At 38.5% G+C, this 26,304-nt stretch overlaps 1 protein-coding gene and 1 long non-coding RNA gene across 2 annotated transcripts in view; one reads left to right on the top strand and one right to left on the bottom strand.

Annotated features, from left to right (window-relative positions):
- Positions 1-26,304, bottom strand: part of LOC124286911 (mucin-5AC-like) — a 115,657-nt gene that overhangs the window by 28,204 nt on the left and 61,149 nt on the right. The gene's annotated exons all lie outside the window — the stretch shown is intronic.
- Positions 5,844-26,234, top strand: LOC124286924. Its single transcript, XR_006901151.1, has 3 exons — positions 5,844-5,927; positions 9,806-9,814; positions 26,224-26,234. It is a non-coding gene; the product is annotated as an uncharacterized LOC124286924 (long non-coding RNA).

Below are 26,304 nucleotides of genomic sequence, written 5' to 3'. Positions count from 1 at the left end.
CGATCCTGTTAGTCTCTAAAACACAAAACTCCCGATCTCTGTGCGGTCCTTAGACACCCAGACGACGTGTCCGCTGGATTAGAACGGGAAATAATTTGGTTGTTTATGAATGGTAATGGTTGGTTTTAACATGGCTTTGAGCAATATTTCACTTGTGTTGCATGGGAAACTTCTGTTATAACGACGGATTTAAATGCATATAAGGGTCATTCTCAAAATTTGCCCAACTTTTGGTCAGTAACACATTGCTCTGAAAATATTGTTTTTGAATTTTTTTCCAAAAATCATATTATGAAGAAAAATGTATTGTGTTCCTCATAATGATGTAAAATGGTGTACCTGTTTGTTATTTTTGGGACAAAATTGGGTTTTTATCATCATTTTGAAAGAAAAACCACTGTCAGTGGACAGCGAGATCACTTTGCAGTACCATAAAGTTTAAATTCCAGGGTATTTATACATATTTTTTAAAGATTTAGAATGAAACACCAATATTAAAAACACATTCCTGCATGAAATATTGAAAACAAAATGAAAATCACTTAATTACAATGAAAACAATGACTGTCCAAAATGTCACAGTCAGTGGTGTAACGAATATAAACTTGTGACAGTAATAATTATCTCGTTTGAGTAAAAAATATGAAACACTAAATGGTCCCTTTGCTGATGACTTTCTTCTCGTGGCAGAAGTTTTGTGGAGGCCAAATTTTATTTTGATGTTGAAGTTTGATGCAGTTGGGGAGTCTACCTTATATCATTACTTTTTATCGAGTCAGTGGTGAAAGGTTGATTTCTTATTCATGTGTTCTTTTTCATAACAATGTTTATTTAAAGTACATCAAAGTTGCTAAAACATCAACATTTATGCCAGGTGGTCTGTGGTTAGGGAGCATTAATTGTTATAAAGTTCATAAAAGTGGGAATAGGTCAGTGGTGTAACTGTCAGTGGTAAAATGTTACGCCACTGACAGTTTTTGTTACACCACTGACAAAATGTTCATTTAAGTCACTTGTTCACAAAACTCGACTGCTTTGCATTGTATTTATCCAGTATATTTTATGACCATTAACTCATGTAAAGTCTGTGAAGGTAATTTTTTCTGGTATATTAGTATATAAAGTTCAGAAGAATCAGTGGTGTAACAAAAAATGTCATTGGTGTAACAGTATTACTACAATATGTTCATTTTATTGTTTTTAATATTATTTTTGAAAAACCTTTTAAAATCTGAGTGTTCAAAAGTTGCTATTGAGCTGTTCAATTCTGTTAGTGATCAATTAAAGGCAATTAATTTGAATTTATCTTTGAAGTTAATTCAATAAAAATCAGTGGTGTAACAAAAAATGTCATTGGTGTAACAATATTACTACAATTTGTTCATTTTATTGCTTTTGTATATTATTTTTTAAAAACCTTTTAAAATCTGAGTGTTCAGAATTTGCTGTTGAGATGTTTAAATCTGTTAATTATCAATTAAAGGCAATTAATTTGGATTTTTATTTAGAGTGAGGTAAAGAAAAATCATTGGTGTAACACAACATGTCATTGGTGTCACAGTATTCTTTGAATTTGTACATTTTAATCTTAACTGTTGATATCATTTGTTTTCCAATGCCACATGTTGGAAAGCCGTTCTCCAATGATGATTATTAAGTAATCCAAAGCATCATATGGCTGTTGATTTGGTTTACTGTTCCAGTAAGTTGCAGAAAGTTCAGTTGTGTAACAGGCAGGATATCAAAAAATATCAGTGGTGTAACATGCATATTTGCTAACATTTAATTACTTCAAAAGAATAATTTAACAGTTAGACTGATATTTTATTATAACTGAAAACAGCTTTAATACCACTGTATACATAAAACATGTTCAGTCTTAAGTATACAAGTTATTTCAGAAAAAAATATCATATGTTACCATTACATTCTTCTCACACCAAGCCCTTTTTGCCAAATTTACAATTTAATATGTGAGAATAATGAAACGATTTAATTTATATTTAAAAATAAAAAAAGTTTGTAAATAATGACAAATGTGAAAAATTCCTTAACTGGCATCAAAGTTTGAAAAAGAATACTTTTATGCTTGTTACACCACTGACGGCTTTTTTCAGTGGATACTTCAAAAAAGTTTATTTTAAAAATATTTTATTACTTTCCTGTGTGCAAATTATCATGACCGCATTTTTTAATGTGTTGACCATTCAAAACAATAATGAAATAATTCAGTATGATGCTTTGTATTTTCATATTTTTCATAGCACGAATTTGGCCTTTTTTGGAGAATGACCCATAACGTTATAGGGAAAAATACAGTTTGAAACATGCGTTTGTTCATTGTAAACGTATTCGATATACACCATAGTTACCCTGTGCCACCATGACGTCAACAAAGCAATAAATGATTTAGGCCTTAGAGTTATTACCACCTTGGAGACATCCTCAAGCACGGGTCTGGTACTGACAATCCTTGAAACAATCAGGTCGACTCCAGCCAATCATTGTCGTTGAGCTACCTAAGGGTTGCAACTCTCCACAGCGAATCCTGGCGTACAATACTACTGAGCTATCCGTTCATCAGGTCGTATGTAGATATGGTTCCTAAATGTTGTTCCTTTCGTCAGTTATGGCTGGCATTGATCCCATATTCATCAAAGCGAAGTTAAAACGCTTATATCCTCGCAGCACATAAACGAATTGGCATCACTGCAACCAGGATACCTCCAGCTTTCGTTTGTCCCTCGAGATCCCTCAAGTGTATAACAAGCTTAGTATTTGTATGTGTGTATGAATATATACTCTGCGTAGAGAATATTCAGCAGGGTATTATTCTAGTGAGAAATAATTCGGATGTTTGGTATGTTTGGAATTGTGGAACATAATTTGGAACGGTTTCTCAATGACAATCAGTTTACAGGAACACCATGTAAATATACGCAATAACATATGCATCAAAACAGTAATAAAACATTAGGGTCAGGTAACAGTACTGTTACTGTAACCCCCCTAGACATCTGCGTCTGAACACAGGTAGGGACAATCATTATGAGTATGGGTATGAATTCTCTCCAAATCACTGACTGACTGACTGATTTTGGTTTTACGCCGCTTTTAGCAATATTCCAGCAATATCACGGCGGGGGACACCAGAAGTGGGCTTCACTCATTCTACCCATGTGGGGATTCGAACCCGGGTCTTCGGCGTGACGAGCCAACGCTTTAACCACTAGACTACCCCACCGCCCCTCTCTCCAAATCAACAACGATGGTACGAATGACAACACGCTTATACTTTTTTTTTAATGGGGTTAACGTTTGTGTAATGATGTTTAACTACAATTTCAAATTAGAAGAATTATTTAGCACATTTGTTGGGTTAAGTCCCATCCGGGATTCGAACCTACACCCTCAGAGTCAGGCACCTAATCGCAAGCACACAAAGTCAGCCGCCTAACCCGCTCAGCTACCGCGACTTCCACAAAAATTGATGTCGGACAACTGGTAGTCTAGACTGCGGACTCTGTGTACCCCTCTGATATGTATAAATTGGCACGGCTCCCACGGCCGAAAGCTATGAAGACGCAATGAAATTTAGAAAGTGGTCAGATGTAACACATGTCATATTCGTGATTACACTCTGTCAGTAAAATAAAGCGTAATCCCAAATATAACATATGTTACATTTGTCCACTTTCTAAATGGCATTTTGTATTCACGACGAATTATTGTTCGTCGGAAAACGTTTGTGCTTCAATAATATTGCCACAGCAATAGATATGTTAGTTATTGTGTGTTAACACGTTTGTGCAAGGGGTATTATCCTCATCCATATCTCTATTCAGTTATGATAAATACCCTGAGCCAGGTGTGATGTGATGAGGTCATGGTCGAGTCACAGTTCATTTTGTCTTCCCCAACAAACGTCCCTGTGCTCGTTAGGGCTATATAGGGTGTCCAAGTGAAATCCAACGTTTCTCCCATTATGTGTGTGATCAAAGTTTGAACTCTGGTGTTACAGTGGGTTACAACCACAAAAACGTTTGTTTCCAGATCTGGTATTCCGACTGTAGCATAGGTACACATGCATGTTTCTTGATGGCCCAGTTTGCTGTACAGAGTTACATCCCTTAGACTGACGACCAAAACCCTTTCATTCGTACTACAACAATGCTTGTGGACTTCATTAAAGTATTGAACGTGCACCACTTCGGGTTTTCTTCACATACCAAACTTACACAATGTGATATAACTGCACATCTGTTCAATACAGCATTGCACTACAACTCCAGCACTCAATCTCGCCAACGACACAACATACACATTAAGATTTGTCCTTTGATCCGTAGTTCGGTAACTTCCCATTCCAGCCACAAACCACCATTATATGTCGTTACCTTTATGAAGGCATATAATAAAGTTTACGTGTATTTCACTCTGATAAACTGTCTGGAACCAGAATGGTGAGTAATGTATTCATTTTCAAGTAAACGTTGTTGTGTCGAGTTACAGGCAGTGGCAGAACTTCAATGAAATATTGAGAAGGAAATCAGCCTTTATTGTATTCAAATCCACACAAGGAAAGCAATTATGTTACAAAGCTCTTGATAGATAACGTGGACATTTTATAAATGAGCGAGTGAGTTAAAATTTAGTGTTGCATCAGTATTTTTGAAGCCAAAGAGCGACAAGACCAAATCTATGCATGTTCATAAGTGAATCACAAATACAATATTAAAAAACAAAGTTATATAGAATAGAATAGAATAGAATAGAATAGAATAATGCTGTTATGCCTTTTCAGGAATTTGTGTTACATCAGCAGAGCTACAGACACATTAGAGAGATACCAAACATATTTACATAAATTCTTTGATTTAGGTATCTTCACATTTGTTTAAGAGAGATATGGTACTTGGAATAAAGGATGTACGGGCTCTCTTAGTTTTCACAATTGGAACTTTGTAGCGGCGGCCTGAAGGGAGGCGGTTGTATTCCAAATTTAAGTAGTGAGTACGGTCAGACAGCTTGATTCACGATTTGCCGCTCATATATTGATGATAAACATTCAAATCTGACTCCAGCGATTTTACTTGCAGTGTTAACAATTTTGTCTATTTTAGATTTGAGATGAACTGAGAGAGACCCGTACCAACAATGGAAGGAAAATGTTAGAATACGCCTGAAGAGAGCCGGTTGTATTCCAAATTTAAGTAGTGAGTACGATCAGAAAATGCTACATAAATAGATGACATCACAGATGGGTTAACATTAAAATATCTGAGTTTACGCATGAGATGAAGACGTTGTTGACACTTTTTGTATAGGGCTTCAGTGTTAGAGTTCCAGTTCAGCTTAGAGTCAATGAAGGTTCCCAGATACTTATACTCCGACACTGTCTCAACACATTCAACGTTGATTATCACTGGAAGCAGTTCTGTGGGTTTACTCCGAAAGTCAATTATCAGTTCCTTTGTTTTTGTGACATTTAAGAGTAAGTGGTTTTCTGCACACCAAGTCGTAAAATGATTAATGTCCTCTTTATACAGTTCTTCAGAATCAGTGTCGTTCAGTTTGCCGACAATTGCTGCATTATCTGTGAACTTGACAGTTGAACAGGTTGAAATCGAGCTTGCACAATCATTAGTGTAGAGGGTGAAAAGAACAGGAGATATTACACAGCCTTGTGGTGCACCAGTGTTGGTGGTCCGTTTACTCGATACAGCCCCGTTAACTTTCACGTACTGCTGTCTGTCCACAAGAACGTTTTCGATCCACTTGATGAGGTATGAGTTAACGCCCATGTCTAACGGTTTCTGTATCATGATATGTGGCTGGATAGTGTTGAACGCAGATGAAAAGTCAACGAAGAACATTGTTCGTATATATTCAAACATAGCAAAGTTATTCAATAAATAAATTAAAAAGTGATCTATCTATAACACGTGCTATAAATAGCAATAAAGTGAGCGTTACGTTGTGATGTCATTTAGTAACCATGGCACGCCAAGCGTTATATATTCTGAAGAGCACCATCTTGTGAAGTCATAACATTCTAGGGGGATAAAGTTGTAATCTGAATTCTAATATATACACGTGTTCATAAAGGTTTCATACGCTGTTTGAAAATACCAGAATGGGGCGCTAAATTACCAACCTATTTCGACAAGTCAGGGGATACTTTACAATAATGACAAAAGCTGACGTCATGCGAGCAGATGAATTCTCTAGAAACCGTTACGTCTATATGTGGTTTGTCCCCGAATATACACGACCAACATTTTCAAACTAATGTACAAACACTGCAATGTGACCAGCATCACATATCAAACAGATGTCATATGCCCATGTGTACACAACCATGCACCCGAGTCACCAAGGACCGTGTCCTTCCTTGTTTAATACGCTGCATGTAACGACTCATTGGTACATGGTTATGTTGCTGAAGATGAACACGTACCTTCACACAGTAAACTTCCCTAGTATAGTGTCCAGTATAGTGTCCAGTATAGTGTCCTTAACTGAGTTGCTGATCAATAGCCTATCTTTACATTGTATTGTCTAAACTAGTTTCCTACTTTTAAAGATATATGCTAGCTACTTTTAACTCTTTTTGTGATACTCTAGTTATTTTAGAGTTCGTCGATGACTGGTCATTTAACTACTTGTATTTATTGTGTATGTACAACATTTCTCGTCACTATATGGCTTAAATATTGTCGATGTGACGTTAACTTGTAACTCGCTCACTAACTGTGTTGCTAGCGCCCTCTAGCCCCATGTGTAGGTATAAGTGTGAAACACTCAGCTCTATAATTATATAGTTTTAAAAACAAACCTGATATATTACTAGTTGTTTTTCTGTCCATTGATGACAGTTTTTAAAATTATCGTACAACTTTATCAAGTCACAATATGGCTTAAATATTGCCGATGTGACTTCAAACTCACTCACTCCACTCACATGGTAAATGTCCTGCTGGTCTCGAGGTGTTCCGAACTATTGCGGTTTCATTGTACTTCCTAGATCTGTCAAAGTGACACATATATCAAAGACGCTAAACCACCGTACACATTTTTCGTAAGGTGTGTTATAAATATTAACTCAGCACTGTAAATAGCAGTGAATGTTATCAGAGCCGTTGAACGCAATATTACAGAAAGATCGCAGTCACCTCTTGATTATCGAACCTTTGCCGTGGAATCTGTGTTTGGCACCATGTTAAACGATCCACATCCTTGTGCTACGATGACACACAACATACCAGGTCATATGCATTACATTCCACATTCCAGGTTGTCGTTTCGTACGACTATCATTGGGCAACATCTTGCCAAACATCACAGCGAGCTGTACATGTACAATATACACGGTAACTGCAAGGGTGATTCGGTAATTGTCCGATAGTATTCATAATGAGTGTATACACCGTGCATAAAACCTTCTCCAACTATACGGAATACAATTTGCTGTTACCACGAAACAGCTGGGTACAAAGTCACATTCGATTAGCATTATCGCAATGAGAAACAATCCTGTCAAACCAAGATCAAATTAAGAGTGAACATTCAGATTGCGTGCATTCCAAGTGACAGTTACAAATGTATTAACATATTATTTCCAAGAATGCGTAAGTTAGTATCCGACATTTCAAGAGTGTAAGTGGGGCAGGTTGCACCTTACATTTTCGCCAATATCTGGTATCATCACTATTTGACCATCCTTTAGCTGAAAGTATTTGGTCGTTATATTTCACACATCTATATGATATTCCTTTCAACCCTTGATGGGTTTTGCATACACGTCCCCAGTGTGGACATCTTCAGACATCTTTGGATCATCCTGTCGCCTCTTCTTGGGTTTCTTTACTTCGGCGTATATGTCTGAAACTGATGTTCACACAATGAGTTTTTAATGTACTTTACAGATGCTGGTTTGTTGGTTGTTTAACCCACATCCCCCATCCGTTATATCGCTGGAATATTGCTAAAATCGGCGAAAAACTAAACCCACTCACTCACTGTTTAACCCTCACTCAGCATCACTTCAGCTACATGCTATACGGTGGTATGTAAATAATCGGTCCCTTTTTACGTCTCTGATAACACACATAAGTTACCAAAGACCAATTCTGACCTGGACAGATGGTTCCACGCGTTTACCTCTATTTATGACTGCATCATAGAAAAACTCGTTTTATGCATAATATAATGAATCAGACTTCGACACTAAACAATAGATCTGCCTTACCTTGTTGAACATTTGAAGACCTGCTTTTATCAGGTTTAGAATACAGGCTATCTAGGTCGACGTCACATGACGCATCCTGCTGACGTGGTGTACACGTGCTCGCAGCTGGCATATCTACAGTCGCGTATGCATCTGGTGAAGGATTGTAATATTAAAATGAATAAACAGCAATACTATTATTCAAGATCCATCTGTGATACTCAAGTTATTTTACAGTCCTTCGATGACTGATTATTTAGCAACTTATATTTAATGTGTATGTAAAACCTTTCTCGTCACTATATGGCTGAAATATTGCGGATGTGACGTCAAATTTAACTCACTCACTCACTCACTCACTCAAGAAACCATATCCACTTTTGTTGCTGTAACTGTTAAGCAAATATAGTAAAGCTAATATTATAGAATGGGGTCAGACCGGCCTTTCAAATCTTCATTGTAACATTTAGAGATATGAGAGATACCTGACATAACGAAGTCATCCGTCTGAGTATCAGCTTCGTTGATTGGGGTGATACCACGTGCTTTTCCATACATCTCATTTTCGACTGAAACATACAAACTAACTTATAAACAGAACACGGAGAACCAGCCCCGAACAAGAGCAATATTAATGTTGATTGGAGAGACAGAGAGACGTCAAAGGACCTCTCATACAAATAACTATCCGTTGTACAATAACAATGTTTGACTCCATGTGGGACACAAATACAACATTGTCATAGGAGCCATGCATGGGAATGACGTCTTGTACCACAGATGCACATGTAGCATGAAGCAAATTCAGGTATGCGCTCTTCAACCCCCCGTTATGGACCCGGGGGTATATTTGGTCCACCAACCCGTTTGCCGTGGGTTGCGCCCCTGTGTCGGTGGAGGAAGGGAGTCTGGTGGTTGAAGGCACTGGGAGCCTGGAACCGTGTTTCGTTTCCCCAACACACCACTTTGCCCCTTACTTCACCTAGACGGGTGGTAGAACTGGCCCGGTTCTATCAATCAGCTGGTTTGTCAGCATAGAACTATTTTTGCACACTTATTCTATTGGGCATTGGTCACTTTGATATTTAGTATACAAATTATTTTCCAATTCTTCGTGATCTTATATTGCCTAGAGTCCTATGCCAGAAGGCGGTGGCTCATGGGCCAATCTGGTAATGTCAACCTCTGGATTCCGTATGTCTCCAATTACCTGTTATGGGCCGAACCAGCCAGGCAGTATTTTTTGGTAGGCAAATATGGCTATTCACGTTGTATTTGCTGGAGTATAACACCCTTGTAGCCCTGGTGATGTAGATGGTTGTCTCTGCAACATCGTCCTTGTTGACACTCGATGGCGGGTGGGGATCAAGGGTGCTGAATACTATTCAAAACCCAAACTCTGGTTCGTTGAAGACAAATACACGTCGCCACGTAGACTCTTTGTCATCGGATGAAGAAGTTTCTCCAGATGTAGCGAATTCTTGGCCAAAGTTCATTGTTTCTTCTCCTGATGGAGACCCGTTGAGACTTAATCCTTTCGCTGTATCCAAAGGCATTCAAAGCGTCTGCGGAGAGGTGAAAAATGTAACTCGTCTCCGAAGTGATTCATTGCGTGTTGAATGTGCACGGAGACAACAATCTGTCAAATTGCTTGGCCTTCAGCAATTTGTTAACACCAAGGTTGTTGTTTCGGTGCACAAGTCACTTAATTCATGTAGAGGATTTGTGCGGGTTCATGCAAAGTGTCTGTCTAACATGACAGAGGGTGAAATTTCAGCTGCGTTAAAAAAATCAAGAAGTAACATCTGTGAAACGTTTCACTAGGAAACATGACAACAATATCGTCAAAACAAACACATACCTGTTCACCTTTGCCCTGTCCACTCTACCAAAATCTATCAAAGCTGGTTACAACATCGGTGTGGAGGTTTATATACCGAACCCACTCCGATGTTTTAAACGCCAAAAATTTGGGCATGGTACCAAGACCTGCAATCACAATACTATCTGTGTCCGTTGCAACGGGGCTCATGAGAACTCTGACTGCAATAATGATATGAAGTGTGCCCACAGTAGTGGACAACATTTAGCATCATCAACATCCTGTCCTTATTCTGAACACCAATCTAGAATCCTCAAAATTAAGTACAAAAACAATATCTCTTTCAATACACAAGTTTCACCTGTTGTCACAGTTACAAAGCAATCTGTTTCATGTCAAACAGCTGTATCTTGGGTGACAGATAAACAGATCAACCTTGATAACTATCTCATCCCAAACTTTGTACAAATCGGCCTGTCAGGCGGAAGCTCCCCCTGAACCACTATCTGTACCTACGTCTGACCCTACAGGTGACCAAGAAATTGAGACAGTTCAACTGTCAAAACACAAAAAGAAGCAATCAAAAAAAAATGGTAAAGCACTTATGCATTTGGAGGTGCCTTCCACTTTGGAAGCCCCCATAACGGTTCATAATTCCTTTGAACCACTTGATATGGATATCACTCCCTCACACTCTCCTGTAGATGGGAGTGGTAAATCCATAGGGCCTAGATCCCCAGTGCAGCCTCCTTCAGTGGAATTGCAGAGGACTTAGGAAAACTTTGAATGAGGTACAATTATTAGTACAAGATTTTCAACCCAAGAGACCTACTGACAAATTTGATTTAAGAAGATACAACTGTCATCATTCCTTTTCTCCACCAGAAGATAAGGCCTCAGAAGAATCTTCTATTTTAGTACGACAGGAAGTCATAAGCAGCTCCGTTCCTCTTAATACAAAATCTTCACGCTGTTGCCGTACGGCTAACTATGCACATTGTATTTACTCTGTGTTCACTGTATATCCCTCCCTCAACTACTCTACGACAATCTGATCTTCAACAGCTATATGATCAGCTCCCAAAGCCATGCATTATCATGGGGGACCTGAATGGACACAACCCTCTATGGGGAAGTATAAATACAAATAATAAAGGGAAGGTACTCGAGGAATTCATAAATGACAATAACTTATGCATATTTAATGATAATTCAAACACGTATTTACATCCTGCCACTGGAACATATTCAGCACTTGACCTTTCTCTTACAGATGCGAACTTATTAAATGAATTTGAATGGTCGGTTCATGACGACCCTTGTGGCAGTGATCACTTTCCCACTGTTCTTAAAGCCATCAACCCAAATGCTGATTCATCGTCATCTAGGTGGAATTTTAAAAAAGCAAATTGGTATGAGGTATTGTGTACTTCAAACCTAACATCTGACCGTTTTCGTAATACCGAAGATCCACTTAAGCTATTTTCAGATCAGCTACATGACATAGCTGATCAATCAATACCTAAGTCCTCTGCAAATCCTCTACATTCGCAAACCATGGCTTAACAATGAATGTAAACAAGCCAAAAAGTGTAGGAAAAAGGCTGAAATTTTTTTTCGCCTACACCCTACAGTCCATAATTTAGACAAAGTAAAAATTTCCAATGCAAAGGCTCGACGCGCATTCAAACAAAATAAGCGTCAGTCTTGGCGAGACTATGTTTCCAAAATGAATTCGCGAACACCGATGTCAAAGGTGTGGAACATGATACAAAGAATAAAAGGGGAAAGGTTCCAAATCTACCGTTCACCATTTAAAGGACGGTGATAATTTAGTAACTGATAAGGCTGACATTGCCAATAAGCTTGGCGAAACTATTGCCATACACTCGTCTTCATCCAACTATGCCCCTGAGTTTCAGACTGACTGACTGACTGAGTTTGGTTTTACTCCCCTTTTAGCAATAGTCCAGCAACATCACGGCGGGGGACACCAGAAATGGACTTCACACATTGTACCCATGTGGGGATTCGACACCGGGTCTTCGGCGTGACAAGCCAACGCTTTAACCACTAGGCTACCCCACCGACCCCCTGAGTTTCAGAAACAACAGGAGAAGAAAAGAATTAATTTCAACTCAGACAATGGAGAAGACTACAATGAATTATTTTCACTACATCAGCTACGTACCGCCCTTGATCAAGTTCATGATACAGCTACAGGGGCTGATAATATACACTATCAGCTCTTGAAGCATTTACCTAAATCATGTTTGGGAACACTTTTGACTATATTTGATACAATACGGACTACAGGGAATTTCCCAACTTCGTGGCGTAATGCCATTATAGTCCCTATACCAAGCCTGGCCGGGATCATACTGATCCGTCTAATTACAGACCAATCTCTTTAACGAGTTGTGTCTGTAAAACCATGGAACGAATCGTAAATAATAGATTAACTTGGTATCTTGAAACCAATCAACTTATAACAAATATTCAGTGTGGTTTCAGGAAAACTAGTAGTACCATTGATCATTTGGTACGTTTAGAATCCTTTGTTCAAAATGCAATCGTAAATAAACAACATGCAGTATCGATATTCTTTGATCTCGAGAAAGCATACGATGTCACCTGAAAGCATGGCATTTCAAAGGATTTACATGATTTTGGTTTAAGGGGTCGTTTACCTCTTTTTATATCACAGTTTATAAAGGACAGGCAATTTCAAGTCCGAGTGGGTTCAACCCTGTCTGATCATTATACTCAGGATCAGGGTGTCCCACAAGGGAGTATTATGTCTGTAACATTGTTTAGCATCAAGATCAACAGTCTATCCAAGGTTTTAAATGATTCAATCGATGGATCACTTTTTGTGGATGATTTTAATATTTCTTGTTGCAGTAAAAATATGCATACTATTGAACGGCAAATGCAGTTGTATTTAAACAACATAAATAAAATGTGTCTCGAAAATGGCTTTAAATTTTCCAAGTCAAAAACTAATTGTTTACACTTCTGTAGAAACTATAAGCCGCATAAGGACCCTGAACTAATTTTGAATGGCACTCCCATCAAAGTTGTCAAGGAGGCCAAGTATTTGGGTATAATTTCCGACTCCCATTTAACTTTTCTTCCTCATATTAAATACCTAAACAATAAATGTTTGAAGGCACTGGATCTATTAAAGTCGTTTACAATTCTAAGTGGGAAGGGGATCAAACTACCCTCCTACACCTCTATCGATCATATTGGTTCGCTCGAAACTTGATTACGGCTCCATTGTGTATGGTGGAGCCTGCAAAAGCAACCTAAAAGTGTTAGATTCAGTCCACCATTAAGGTCTAAGACTTTGCCTTGGGTCCTACAGAACTTCTCCCGTTAATAGTCTCTACGTCGAGGCAGATGAGCCATCTCTTACACACCGCCGTATAAAATTATCATTACAATATGTTACTAAATTATATTCTAATGAATCTAACCCTGCATTTCAATCCACTATATGAGGATTTATACAACAAGAAATCTTCCCTTGTCCCGCCTCTTGGGCTCAGAATTAAACCATTCATTTCTGCTGCAGGCATTGATCTTTAAAACATATCTCCTTCCCGTTTTCTTTCTTCTCCTCCTTGGCAATTGGTTAGGCCCCAAGTTGACCTAACTTTGACCACATTTAAAAAAATCCGAAACTAATGAATTACAGTATAGACAAGAATTTAGTCAGTTAAGAAATAAATATAATACATACAAATTCCTCATTTACAGATGGGTCCAAGGATGGTGGCGCAGTAGCTTGTGCCACTGTCATTCGATCGAGAACAATATCTTCTCGATTGCCTGATAACAGCTCTATTTTCACAGCAGAAGCTCACCTATACTAACAGCTCTTAAATATATTAATAGCCACCCCAAATATAATCAATATATTATATTTTCAGATTCTCTTTCTTGCCTTCAGGCTATTAACAATCTCTCTCTTGTAAACATCCACCATAATTGAATTGTATAATGATCCTTCAACTGGCCAATACGACATCGTCTATTGTTGGTTACCCAGCCACGTTGGCATTTCTGGGAACAAGGCAGCACTCAACAAATCTTTGACACCACTTCTTATTCCATACTGTGATTATAAAGCTGTCATCAGATCTTATATCCGTGATCTAATGCAGAAGAAGTGGGACACCAAAGTTGGTATCAATAAATTACATAAAATAAAACCCTACATTGGTTACACCTACTTGGGTTGTCAGTCCAGATTTGAAAAGGTCATCATACGACGATGCCGTATTGGCCACACAAGATATACTCATGAGTACCTATTAAAAGGTGAGGCTCCTCCGTTTTGTATCCCTTGTGATGAAAGAATCACGGTGTTGACTGTGTTGAATATTCGATCACAAGGGATAACTATTTCAAATCACGAACCATTAAGGATCTTTTTACTAATATAAGTTCTCATTTAATTATTGCATTTTTAAAAGACTTAGACTTGTTAACTGATTTGTAAATAGATACATATTTTATTACTGGTAGTTTAGATTATTAACTGTGATTGTTAGTGGCTGTACCCTTTAAGGGGGTTAAAGTAGCGTAAAATTATTGTCCTCCTGGGGGTACGTAAGTCCCAAAACTTTCAAAGTTAATTTTTGCTTACCCGAATTTTAAACGTAGTATATTTGTTTCTTTAAATTTCGGCTAAACTTGTCTCACAATCGCCAGCGGCTGAAGGGATGGTGTAAATCCAACTAGGGTCCATGCAGGTAGCAAAGGCACTGTAAGCCCCCATGGTCCCTAGTATGGTGATCTACCTTCTACATTGTATTGACCAGAAATAATTTTCTACTTTTAAAGATATATGCTAGCTAGTTTTAACTCAGTCTGTCATAAGCTAGTGGTTTTACTGTCCTTTGACAGTGTTTTATATCTTATATGTATTATTTATTTAGAACTAGTTTTTGTCACGATATGGCTGAAATATTGCCGATGTTACTTTAAATTTTAACTCACTCACTCACTTATACAAATGAGAATTAGATAAACCTACCTGTGTGGCAGCTTGTCCTGCTTTGGTAAACTGGAGTGCTGGAAGAAAAGCTGAAATAACTTATATGTGACCAGCAATGCAAATCATCTTCAACAAACAGCCTGTAAACTTCATAAACGGTGTTGATGTTGCGGAGGGAAGGGGGCGTGTGGAATCGTGTCTCTGTGAAGGGAGGATCTCTGGGCGGGCATGTGTGTGTTCATATGTGTTTATGTATGCACTTGTACGTGTAAGCTTCATTGTTTTGCGTGCAAGCTTGCGTACTTGGGTCAGTTTGTGTGCGTGATTGTAATATACTCAACTTACGCTTCTATGATTCTCTTCCCTTTTATACCTTCCTTCTGATCTGAAAAGAGACATTGAATTAGGTTGCACTAACACACAAGAATTAATTCTGACAATAGTTAGAAATACCTGGTTGTAAACGATGAAAAAATATTATATACTCATGGAAACGAATAAGGGAACACATGAAAGTACAAGTGTTCATTATTCTTTTTCCAGGTTCCTTCACAAGGTATGTTTTGCACTGTGGGTGAAAGTCTGGAAATATATAGAGGAACACGTGTACTTTCAAGTGTTCCCTTATTCGTTTCCATGAGTATAGTATTGCCAGTATTTAAACTGCCTGTACGATTAGATACAATTGTTTAAGGCATTACCAATTTTAATATCAACAAAAAGTTTCAACACAAATACATACGGGCTGCTTGTCTTCTCCGTCGCATAAACGTGATGCCCACGACAACGACGGCAAGCAGAACAGCTCCACCTACAGCCCCAACCACAATGTACAAGGTGTCTGAATCAGCGTCATCTGTAGAGATTGAAAGACAGTGTCGTTCAGAATGTGTACTCCAACGCAGCATATTAAGATTGAGAGGTTACGAGGGGTGTCCCAAAAGTAGTGGGCCTCAGCTAGAAAATTATACAAATTCAGCTATTTTTAAGTTTTATTTTTCAGCATATATATCTGTCAACCTCAGGCAAATTGCTTTTGCCATTTTCCAGCCTCACGATCCTCATTTTGTTTGACTCTTTATCTTGGTACCCTCCAAAAAACGGAAATTTGCAATAAATGCATCACAAACTTGAGGAAACAAAATATGCAAGAAACATTTTGTGCGTTTGAGAAAGGCAGAAGTCCTCTAGAATCAAACGTAGATATTAAAGTGCACAAAAATGCAATTTGAAACTAAAATTGCTTGTTAAAGTGACTCCCTCCATGATGTTTACTGAAAGAACTTGTTTTGGAGACACTACCTAACACCTTTCAGATGACGTAATTATAAGGACATAATTTATTCTAATGTCTTCACTTATTCCTAAATGATGCCAAAGGTTAAAATTACATACTGAAAGGTCACACAAGTGTCAGCTTTCAATATATTGTAAACTGTGCCAGCTTGAATATCTGGATACAATGTTTTTGAAAGATTAAAATGGGGGTGTCCTTTAAAAACAGCCCCGTCTAAATGTAAATAAAGCAATCCAAATCTTTGAATGTTGATTATAACGGGATGTCATCAAATACTATACTGAACATATTTTATATGATGTTATCTGAGGGCATACCATTATCCAAGAGGTACAAAATGACAGATCGTTTTTCACTCTCTGCAATTTTTAAAGAAATATTATACCCCATTGTGCTGTGATGACTAATATATCGTTAACCACATTACCCACATATGTGAAATTTTGGATATGGCTTTGCTAATGATTCCTTCAAAATACAATGGAAGCTTTTCTTACATTGGAGATCGAGAATATAGTTAAGCCCACTACTTTTGGGACACCCCTCGTACATGTGTACAGTGTGAGAATGTCACGTGAAGCACGCATTAAAAATCAGTAGCACAACTGGTGCTGGATATAATGAGGTCACAGTTTATAATGCCTAAAACTGTAAGGCTACATGTGCTGGCAGGATGTGGACGTTTCGCTGATACCCAGCAAAACCGGAAAGTGCTTCCAAATAAAAAATACAGACAGATAAATATCCCTTAAAAACTAAATTCGGGTGAATTCGGAATTTGAATTGCCAGGTGCTGCTGTAAAATGCCTCATGGTGATTCTGGTTTGTAACAGATCCCATCACCTAATACTGGCTGTGAGAAGCGACCACATGGATCGGGTGGTCAGACTCGGTGATTCATACTTTAGCAGAACTTTTTACAACTGTTTATAATCATGTATTTTTAGCTTATTTAAAAGAAATCAAATTATATGACAAAATATAGTTGCGGGCAACGATTAGGTCTCCTTGGCTTTACTTTCTATCTATTGTATCTGAGGGCTAGATATCATCGTCCAAAACGGAGCCAGAACACATGTTTTGACAGGCGAGCGGATCTTCCAAATACAGTTCCGGAGAAGAAATAGTTCCCTCTTTAAAAGGCTGTATCTCAGTTGTTCTTGGGCCTACGTTCAAAACAATTAGTGTTCTGGAATCGCCAGGACATCATCTACCATACTGGCACTGGCAGAATTTGCACATTCTGGGAGCAAACTACTCAGAAAAACTGAAAACCAAAATAACTGTAAGTGATTCGGAGCATTGGTTTAGGAGTTATGTTTGGTACAAAAATCGGCGGAATAATAAATAATCATAATAATAAAAATAATCCGAACGGGCCTGATGATGTACGCCTCTCCGTGGTGGGCCTAGATAGGGGAATTATATTCCCTGAACCAAACGTACATCACCCAGTTAGGGCTGACCCCCCGAAGCTGGTTTTTCACTTGGTCACTAACAGCCAAGAAGAGTATAGTCTTTCACTTCCGCAGCCCAGTCAGCCTTCTTCCGGTAGTCAAACCAACCACACTGGAGATTGGGACTTGCCCCAGGGGAAGGCACAGAACCCGACCAAGAATATCTTGGTCAAACCATCTAAAATCCACACTACTAGAGTGTGCAAAAGCGACAGGATGGCCTGATAATCCACGAATAAACGGCAAGTCGCTTAAGCTGCATTGGGACAATGCCATGCCCATGTATGCTTACCTGACGGAGCAAAATGTCCGAGATCAATTCCGGCGGCTTAAAAATCTCTTGCCCCGTGAGCCAGTTCAACCCACAACTGGTGCCCGTCAGGAACCTTTGCATGAACAGAATGCTCAAGTGGCAGCAGACCCAAAACTTTCAATGGACGTCCGTGTCAACCTCTTTCCTCTTGTTGATGGAAACTCTTCCGGCATAGAGCCAATTGGCCCCGAAATTTCAGACCCTCACTCTTCCTCTTCCTCAGTTGCAGATCTTTCCGAAAATCCTGTGTATATTTTGTTTCATTCTATTTATGATGAAATATCTGGCATACCTTTAGAAAATCGGAGGCCAATTAAACAAACAAATGAATCTTTTCCCAAAAATGAAATCAATTTATTAAATGATATTATATCCATGAGACTTTCATCGGACTGTTCATTACATGAAGTTAATTGTTGTGTCTATGCTGCCGCTCGTACCTTGGAGGAAATTCACACAGATTCCAAAGAAAAAACATCTAGTACTAAGAACAATACACCAAAGAAAAACCGGTTTCAAGTAAAACTAACGGAAACTAGAAAATACATTTCCTGGATAGAGCTGTGCCTGAAGTTAAGATCATCAGGGAGTCCAATGTCAAAACGGCAAAAGACAATTTGGAGAAAATTAAAATTACAATACAAGACAACAAAAGAAAGGGTACTTCTCCAAATTGTCGATTCCCTTAAGGCCAAAATAAAGGTTTGGACTGAAAGAAAGAAAAAATGGGAAAAGAAAAATAAATTCATCAAGCAAAATACACTTTTTAGAAACAATGAAAAGCACTTCTACAGGCAACTGAAAACAAAGGGTGATGGTGAACATGACAAACGGCCTCTCATGGATGCCAATGAAAGGTTCTGGAAACAGTTGTGGTCTGTACCAAGCAACTGTAACCTTGAGGCACCATGGGTCCGTGATTATGACCATGCAATGCATGAGAAGGTAACTAGGTCGTTTGTCTGTTACATCTCACCAGATTGCCTGAAAAGTGTTATAAAAAAGTCCAAATCTAATACATCTCCAGGGCCTGATGGCATTCGAAACCGGTATTGGAAACTGTTCCCCTGTGTCCAAACACCATTATTACACTGTTTCAGTTCTCTCGTGGACACAGGTGATGTTCCTCCATGGTTCTGCAAAGGTCGCACAATACTTCTCCCCAAGAAAGGAGACTTGACTGATCCCGAAAACTTCCGCCCTATCACATGTTTGAATACACAATACAAAATATTCACAGGGTGTTTGACAAACCTTGTGTCATCTTACTGCTCTTCCAATGATATCATTTACAGAGAGCAGAAGGGAGCAAGAAAGGGATGTTGGGGGTGCAAGGATCAATTTCTTGTACAGAAAACGATTTTGGAAGAGGCTAAAGCATATCACCGGAACCTCTCCATGTGCTGGATTGACTACAAAAAAGCATACGACTCTGTTCCTCACGAATGGATTCTGAAGTCTCTTCATTGTATTGACCTCCCTGAGCGACTACTCAATCAATCAATCAATCAAGTTTATTTCGTAACAAGGCCTTAGGCCCACGTACAATACAAATAAGCATGTGTAATTATAAGATAGTGGCATTTGACAATCAGGTTTATGTGTATAAAGAACGCAATGACAATGCTTCCTTAATGTAAGAAGAACAATTTGTTAGTGTTGAAAACTTTGTACAGGATAATGTGTTTAGAAAGTATTGCTGATCTATATAATTTGGTAATGCTTTAAAGTACTTATAGCGCAAATCATGATAAATTTTACATTCGAATAGGAAATGAAATTCATTTTCTACAAAATTATCATTACAAATATTACATAGTCTTTGGTGCCTCGGAACTCCATCAAATCTACCGGTATTTTTATATATTGGAAGTGCACCGATTCGTAACATTGTTATTCGACGCCTCGCATCTTTAGATTTCAATAATGTTAAATATGGCTCAATGCAAAATACACTTTTGATACTGGAATAGACATCAAGCGATGAACATTTGTGCATTTCTGAAAATATGAATTGCTTCTGACAATCACCAACTCTTTCATGAAAATCTTTCAAAAATTGTTCCTCGTTGCCAACTCCTTGAGCTTCCCACACAAAACCAAAACCATAATTGAACAAAGTATTTCGGACAAAATATACCCACGTTTTCCTACCAACTTTGTCTAAATTGTGCAACATAATATAGCACTGCTTTGGATTTCTATCCTTTGGTAAGCGTAAAAGTTTGAACCAATACTTCATAACACGTAATAAACTATCAACATAAATATAATTTCTACCACATTCCGCCAATACAGCAGCATTAGAGCATGTATAACTTACGCCCAACACATACTTACAAAATCTGATGTGAAACTGTTCAATAACATGCCATTTCCGAAAACCCCATATTTCCGAAGCGTACAAAATTATCGGCTTTATCTGAACGTCAAAGATTTTGAACAAAATAATTGGAGAAATATTTTTAAGTCTCCTACCAAAACCTTAACTGAACACAAGGCGTTATTCGCTTTATTTACCAGATTTTGAACCGATTTAGACCATGAAAGTCTATTTGAAAACAATAAACCCAAATAATTATAATATGTAGAAACGTTTAGCTTATGATCATCAAAGTACCATGATTCATACCGCCTTAATTTACCACCATTTCTAAACACTAGCACCTCTGTTTTCTCAAAATTTACAGACAAGCCCCATTTTTGCAAAACTGTAGTAATACATTGATCTTCCTCTGAAGACTAATGGCAGAATCTGCAAACAAACATAAATCATCTGCATACAGTAGCATATACAATTCCATAAACTCTGGATCAATAAATACGCCCTGTCACCACAAGTAATTATTTCCGTATACAACTGGTTAACAAACAACGCAAATAGAAGAGGACTTAAAATACAACCTTGCCGAACCCCACTCAAAGAATCAAAATATTCCGAAACATTTAAATTGTTTAGCTTAACACTAGCCTTTGTCTTTGAATACATATCTCTAATGATATTGAACATGGGGACCATGGACACTATTAGATAACAGAACAAACCAAAGAAGATCTCTATTAACTGAATCAAACGCCTTACGAAAATCAACAAATAAACAATAAAATCTACCTCCTGTTTTGACAAATATTTCTGTATAACACTTTGGAGTGTAAAATGTTATCGACCGTAGAATAGCCCTTACGGAAGCCACCTTGACACTCAGGGTACAGATCTAACACGTCAACAACCTCTTTCAAACGCCTGTTCAAAATGGAAGTAAAACTTTGCCACAAATATCCATAAGGGAGATACCACGATAATTATTTACTTCATGAATGCTTCCTTTTTTATGCAATGGAAATATAATACTAAGTGACCACTGATCTGGAAATTTACCTGACCTAAAAACGCCATTAAACAAAGTACATAAATATGACTGCAAAACAATTTTGTTAACTTTAAACATCTCAGGTGGAATACCATCTGGACCAGGACTTTTATTAGGTCGTAAACTACCAAGAGCAAACTCCACCTCTTCAATACTTATGTCCCTATTCACAATATTATTTATATCATCATTATTACAGATTCCACAGACAGATTCTTGCACATCATGATTTACAATGAAATCCTTTGTAAATGCTAAAAAATCTTCATCAATATGAATGTCTTCAATGTTTAATACATCTTTAAAATATTCAACCCATGACAAACAGTCAAATGTTGCTACAGATTTACATGAAGCGCTGCTAAAATGTCTCAAATGAGACCAGAAGGATTTGACCCTTTTACCAGAAGAAAAATCTGATAATATAGAGTTGGTTATTGCTATTGTATATTCCTCCTTCTTGTGACGACAAAGCTCTCTGAATTTGTTTCGAACTTTATGAAACTCTTGAAGGTAAGAAAAATCCCCAGACAGGCGAAATCTATCTAAAAGTTCATATTTATCTTGTTTTAAATTTTCACAGTCTTCATCAAACCATTGCTGTTTATGATTATCCCGTCTCCTGACAGAGTTTGAGTCCATTCCACAAGAAGATGCAGTTTTTTGGATAATGTCAGTCAGCAGTTTTGCACCTAGAGATGGATTATCCATAGTAATCTCATGAAAGACATCAAGAGGCAGTGAGTTTAAGTTTACTTTTAAGGTTGAGTCAAACTTGTCTGCATGGGGAGGTCTCCATTTATATTTCTCCATCGCAATTGTATCATATCGCTCCGAGTCGTCAATCCTCTGGAAGAAACACTTCAGCTGACAAACAATAGGTAAATGATCAGATTCTACTGATGTACACACTCTAAAATCACTAATTGAGTTGAATAGATTAGTAGAACATAATGCATAGTCAACTAGACTATGTCCTTTGTTTGCAATACATGTAAATGCTCCATGCGGATCACTCTTGGATCTGCCATTGAGAATGTGTATCCCATGACTGCAACATAGATTAATAAGTTCCTTGCCATAATTATTTATCTCGGAGTCCCTTGAGGAACGTGGAGTGTCGAATGTATCAACGATGTCATTAACACCATCTAACTCTGGAATAAGGTCTGCTTTATCAGGAATGATATAATCTGCTAGGCAACCTGTCCTGGCATTAAGGTCGCCACAAATGATGATATGTGTGTCATTATAGTGACATTTCAGATCTAAAATAGCTGTCCAGGTATTCAACACCCTTCTTATTTCTAGTATCAGTCACAACAGAGGAAGCCTCAGGATGAATATAAACAAATCCTAGGATGACATCTCTGTCCAGACAGAAAAATGTTGCATCCAAAATAAGAAAAATGCAATCACTGTATGTTGTTATAACCTTCTTCACACCTTCATACAAATAATCCTTAATCATAAGAAGCACTCCACCTCTATTGTTGTAATCTCTCAAGTTGTAATGATTACTGAAATTTGGAAATTTGTTCTGTACGAGCTCTCTGTTTACATTACTCCATACCTCTAGAAATCCAATGATATCAAATTGTGAACAGTATTTAACAAAGTCAGGCTTGGACAGTTTAGACTGTAGTCCCTGTATGTTCCATGTGAAAAGGGAGATAACTTCAGCGTGGTGAGCCCGGCCCCTGTCCTAGGTCAGTGTGGAGTCTTCGTCGCGACGACTGCTACCTCTCCTGGAGAACACAGCTTTATCCTCCTGTTTGTTCCAGCTCACAACTTCTCCATCATCAAAGATTAGTTTATCAAATCTAAGTTTTGATCTTCGACCCTTTTCTCTTTCAGAATCCATTATAGTTTTCAGTTTTTTTTTGTATGAGTCGAACTCTAAGGGAAAAGTCCTCTGAGATGTAAATGCCTGTATCCTTGAGTGATCGTGCATTTCGCAAAATCTCACTTTTCATATTGTAATCCAGCAACTTAATGATAATGGATTTACCACGATTAACACGGTGCGCTCTCTCAATAGTGATAGAAGAGTCGTCAATGTCCATCTTCTCACGCAACACCTTCCGCACTGAATCTTCACAGTCACTCCAGGTTTCATTAGATTTAGACTTAGCTTGATTTACTCAAGTCTTTAATGAGTTGCTGGTCTACTCAACTTGAGATGTACTCGCAAGGGCAGGTGCAGACTTCGGAATCTATTCCAATCAGAAGGGGGATTTTCCAGGGGGATTCCTTTAGTCCTTTGCTTTTTTTGTCTGTCTTTAAATCCTTTGAGCTTTCTGCTCAATAAAGAGGACGGTTACCATCCCGGACCTCCTCAGCACAGATCCCCAACACCGCTTACTCATCTCCTTTACATGGATGACATCGAGCTCCTTGCCAAAGGAGATTCCAATTTGAAAGAGCAGGTTCTCCTTGTCGAGTCCTTTTCTAATGATATTGGCATGACATTTGGACTCGACAAATGTAATACTCTTCATTTGAAACGTGGCAAGGTAACTAATGATGGCTCGGTCAAGTTACAAGGGAGGGGGGGGCGGGGGAGTTATTGAGCATCTTGTGGAAGATCAGGCCTACACCTATCTTGGAATGCAAGTTCGAGACAAGCTCCAGAATGCCCAGATTCAAGACAAACTTCGGGCCGAGTATAAATCTCATTTAAAGAAAATCTGGAGCTCAGAGCTAAATGCTCGAAACAAGGTCAAAGCCACCAATACTTTTGCTGTGCCAGTCCTCTCCTATTCCTTTGGAGTAGTTGATTGGATTGGCAAAACAAGACATCCAGAGTCTTGACCGTCTGACCAGAAGGATCATGTCTGATAACAGTGCCCACCACCCTCGTTCCTCTCTTAACCGTTTATACATGCCAATCAATTCTGGAGGTCGGGGTTTGATTAATGTGGAGGCTCTTCATGATAGAATTTTATTGTGTACTTCTGGTGATGCATGTGAAGACTCATGATGAAAGCAAGAAATTCCACAGCTATTTTAAGCGTGCCAAGGTTGTTGGACAAAATCTGAGATTTGAGGTTGATTTTGTTGATGGCGAAATACTGCTGGACGGTACAATGATGGGAGTAAACCAGGTGAAGTCCTTCACCAAGTCTGCCCAGAATCGGTCTTTTGTGGAGAAGCTTTCTGAGAAGCCATTGCATCGTGTGTACATGCAGTGTGTTGAACGGAATAGCAATCCCACCAACTCCTTCACCTTGGATGAAGTTGGCTGGTCTTAAATGTGAAACTGAGGGCTTCCTTTTTTCTGCTCAGGACCAGTCGCTTCCCACTCGCAATTGCCTAAATGTGATTCTTAAAGAAAATATCAATATGAAATGTCGACTTTGCAATGAATTCACAGAGACTGTCCAACACCTTGTCAGTGGATGCCCTTCCTTGGCACAAACAGCATATCTTAAACGACATGATGGCATGGCTCGTTGCTTTTACTACCGTCTCCGACATGCCTGTGGCTTTGACTCCGAGGTCCATCCATGGTACGACCCTGAACATGTCCAGGGCGTCATGGAAAATGATGCTTTCAAACTTCTGTGGACTAGGCCCATATACAGCCTCAGAAGAATTCCAGCCAACAAACCTGATCTTGTCCTTTTTGATAAAGCCAATGAATTTATTTATATCATTGAATTTTCTGTCCCTTTTGACACCAATGTGATTGGCAAGATTCAGGAAAAGCATGATAAATATGCGGACCTCGCCTTTGAAATGTCTCGCTTGCATCCCAAGTACACTGTCGTCAGGCTCCCCATTGTTCTCGGTGCCCTTGGTTTGGTACCTCCTGATCTCTTGGCGCAGATCAGGAGAGTGCCCGGGTTCTCCACCGGGAGTACAGCCCTTCTGACACTCTGGGTAATGCAGAAGGCTGCAGTGTGTTCGTATTCTCCGGAAAGTTCTTGGTGGGTTCGACTTGGCAGCGTTTCCTGGGAGAAGTCCCATTCGCTGTCTGGGCTGCTTGTAGAGGGGGCAAGGGCCCTGAGCTGATGATGAGCCTTACCAGCCTGACTGTGCCAGGATCACCCGAACCCTCTCTGCTGCATACTATCTTTAATCTGTAAAACATAATAATAATAATCCGAACGATTACAATAGAGCCCTAAATATAGAATTTTATCTCAATAGTCAGGTTTTTTCTTTGAACGTGATATTTGCCTGAGAAATTTTAGTGAATTTCACAATCATTCTTATTTGTATCCTTAATATACTGAAAAGCAAAAGAAGCGTCGTAATATTGCAAATGACATATATGTATCAATGGAGTATTTGAACTAATTTTTTTTAAATATACACCGGAAGTCAAGGTTGAGGAAAACATTAATCGTGGTCGTAGAGCCTGTTTTTATGGTGTCCTATAATTGCCATCGCGTGGCGCGTAAACAAAGAACTACGTTTTGTGATGCAGTTGTACTGCTATTGATCTCTAATCACTGATTTCATGTTCAACATTACTACTTATTTAAGTAAACCAATCGAGGGGCTAGCGCCAGAACCCCTTAAGTAAAAGATTCTGTCAAATTTAGTTGATGTTTGATGTTGTGAAAACGGTGTTGTTTTAAGGAATCAATATACCGGTTTTCTACAAAATGTAAAATGTGTCCACTCAGGAAATGAAATATGACTTTTGTACCAGCGGTTTGACATGTGAACCAGCGGGTTTAGTGAGTGAGTTTAGTTCACTCAGTTCATTAGTAGTGAGTTATTCAATTTCTTACATAAACGTGCAAGCTATAAGAATGTTGGAATTGACAGTTTTCATCATTATTTCCACAAGTT

Source organism: Haliotis rubra, unplaced genomic scaffold (genome assembly GCF_003918875.1).
Source record: "Haliotis rubra isolate DU_JTF1 unplaced genomic scaffold, ASM391887v1 Scf396, whole genome shotgun sequence".
Taxonomy (NCBI): domain Eukaryota; kingdom Metazoa; phylum Mollusca; class Gastropoda; order Lepetellida; family Haliotidae; genus Haliotis; species Haliotis rubra.
Note: the sequence above shows the minus strand (reverse complement) of the source record. Positions and strands in the feature narration are given on the sequence as shown.